Source organism: Seriola lalandi, unplaced genomic scaffold (genome assembly GCF_002814215.2).
Source record: "Seriola lalandi dorsalis isolate HSWRI2012SDOR001 ecotype SW California unplaced genomic scaffold, Sedor1 jcf7180002054561, whole genome shotgun sequence".
In the NCBI taxonomy this organism is placed as follows: Eukaryota; Metazoa; Chordata; class Actinopteri; order Carangiformes; family Carangidae; genus Seriola; species Seriola lalandi.
Window position 1 is genome coordinate 328,916 of NW_019525114.1, and position 2,785 is coordinate 331,700.

Genomic DNA, 2,785 nt, shown 5'->3' on the forward strand with positions numbered 1-2,785 from the left:
AAAATGTCAGAACGGCCAAAGTGTCAGCACGGCTGCCACGTCAGCATGACGGTCAGCATCATGTAAATTTTGTCAACTGCCCATCTCCATAAAATCTGTGACCTCACAGACTGTGTTTGAAAAGCAAACCGGACACTTGCCTCGTGTACTGTATTCTGCACAAACCATTTCCTTTGTCTTTTTCTCGTCGTTCAGCCAAATACAACAAACAAAGGAAGTCTTCTCTCGCCTTAGTGAGGTCACCATCTTGCATTTTCAGTGTGTTGGATGAGTCTGCGTATGCTGCCTTTACACTGTAGTGGTGTACGTGTGCAAGCGTGTGTGTGTGTCTACAGTAACCATATGAACAAAGTGTAACATGCTACGCTAAGATGGTGAACATGCTAAACGTTATACCTGTGTGTTAGCATCGTCATGTTAGCATGCTGACGTTCATCAACAGCCTCGTAGAGCGGCTGGCGTAGGTTTGGAAGTTCGGTCTTGTTTTGTGCAACAGTACAAAACCCCAAATATTCAATTCACTTTCAGTCTTAATGAAAAAAAATAACTATTCATCAGTGATCAAAATACTTGACAATTTATTTTCTGTCAATCAGCAAATGTATTGATGGTCACAGTTCTACAAATAATAATTTTAGAGGATTAAACAGCCTCAAAAAGTCAATTACGTTCCCATTAGTTATTATAATCATTCTAGTTTTGTTAGTTTGTCTGGCGCTCTCATCTCATGAAACCAGATCTTGTTGCAGCCTCTTCAGTTCAGGCTCCTCTGTAATCCCCCACCACATACACACACACACACACACACACACACACACACGTACACACACACACACACACACACACACACATACGCATACAGTATTTAAGTGTCTTCTTGTCTCAGTTTTACATCATCCCTGGTGACCTCTGTGTGTGTGTGTGTGTGTGTGTGTGTGTGTGTGTATGTGTGTGTGTATGAAGGGGGTAGATCTCTCTATAAACACACACGCTGAGGCCAGCCTGGGATTGTCTCTGTGATGAAACCAGCAGTAATGTCTGCTGTTGGCATTACGACTCCATCCAATATGACATGACTGTGTGTGTGTCTGTGCGTGCATGTGTGTGCGTATATGAGGGAGAGAGTGTGTGTATCGGGGTCTGACCTTTGACCTCTTCACTTTGTCTGTTCAAGAAAGAACTGGAATTTGTTATAGAGTCCTGAATCTGGAAATAGTATTATTATAATGATATATTTGTTTTTGTGTGTACTTCAAATACACCGTTAATCAGAAAGAAGAGATTACAGATTTATCTCAGGTATGAGTTGTCGTAGTTCTCAGAGTCAAACGTCACACTAATTCTGGAAGGAGCGGGAAGTATTTAAACATTTATTTAAGTAAAAGTAGCAAAAACCTAAATATGCTCCATAACAAGTGAAGGTGTGTTCAACATCCTACTTCAGTAAAAGTACAGAAGTATTATCAGCAAAATGTGCAAAAAAAGTACAAAAATGTATGTTCCACATTAAAATGTTCTAGTGTTATGGTATTGATTAATGGAAGCAGCATTTTACTGTTGAAGTTTAGGTGGAGATAGTTTTAGCTACTTTATACACTCACTGAGCACTTTATTAGGAACACCATACTTACACTGATTATTTCAATTTGAAAAGTAGCTGTCAGATAAATGTAGTCAAGGCAATCTTACATTTAAGTTTTATTCTGAAATGTACTGGAAGAAACAAGGACTGGGTAACATGTAAATAATCAAGTTAAGTACAAGTACATCAAAACAGTACTTCAATAAATGTACATTGTTGCTTTTTAACCACTGACGTCAGGAAGTGAAAATACACCCACCTGAGAGCTCAGATTAACTTGAGGATGCTCCTGTCTCCCTCTCAGGAGTATGCTCTGTTTCCATGATTTGAATTTTCAGGTGTGACTCACCTTTATCTGACGGACTGGACTCACGTCGTCGTCCTACAAAGCCGGTGGTGATGGCGGTTGCTCAGGCTCGTAGGCCTCCTGTGGTTTCAAACCAGCATGATGTTTTCTTCATGTGGTTGAGGATTTGTGAATCAAACAAAGAATGAAGCAAACTGCCCTCGGAGGATCGTCTTCATCAGTTTCTCCCCAGGTACGTTGCATCAGCAGCTGATTAAGACTCCGGCTCTTTCCTCCCATGAGACCCTTAAATCTCTCCCTCATTTACCAAAATGAAACACTGCACATAACAGCAGAGGGTGAGACTTGATGTTTACTTTCATGATTGTGATGAACGCTCTACTTCATAATTCTCTGTTGAGAATTTATTAAACCAGACTGCCTGGTTGTTAAAGATCTGCCGACTTGTGTTGTGTTCATATGAGATGGGGTGGATGGCAGAGATGGAAAAGACTCCTGTGTTTGCGACACGCGTCATGAAGGTGGCGGTGTAAATATAGAGTTGGTCGTTTGGAGTTAAATACTGTTCACTGTCAATTTAACCTTGTTTATCACTTTTCTTTTGGCTCAAGACTTCATTGTTCTTCCTTTGTCCTTGTACGTTACAGCATCTCAGACATCCTCCTGCAGACACACATCCTGGTTTTACACAGGTGAATATTTTCAACACTCTCAGATCACACGTACAGGAGGGAAGTATCAACTCCCTCCAGGCTGAACTCCTCTGCGAGTTTCTTTTTATTTAGTTTCACAACAACTTCAGCTGTGTAATATCAAGTGAATATATGACACACCATAAACACATGATTATAACAGGAATTTCTCTTACACAATGAAATGTGGAAGTACACAGACAG

The 2,785-nt window shown here is 40.5% G+C and overlaps 1 long non-coding RNA gene across 1 annotated transcript in view; it reads left to right on the forward strand.

The window, feature by feature from the left end:
- The window catches only part of LOC147818561 (uncharacterized), a 15,828-nt gene that overhangs the window by 6,000 nt on the left and 7,043 nt on the right, over window positions 1–2,785 (forward strand). The window contains exons 2-3 of the long non-coding RNA XR_015437859.1: window positions 1,921–2,121; window positions 2,537–2,581. This is a non-coding gene — a long non-coding RNA (uncharacterized LOC147818561). The remainder of the gene's footprint in view (window positions 1–1,920; window positions 2,122–2,536; window positions 2,582–2,785) is intronic.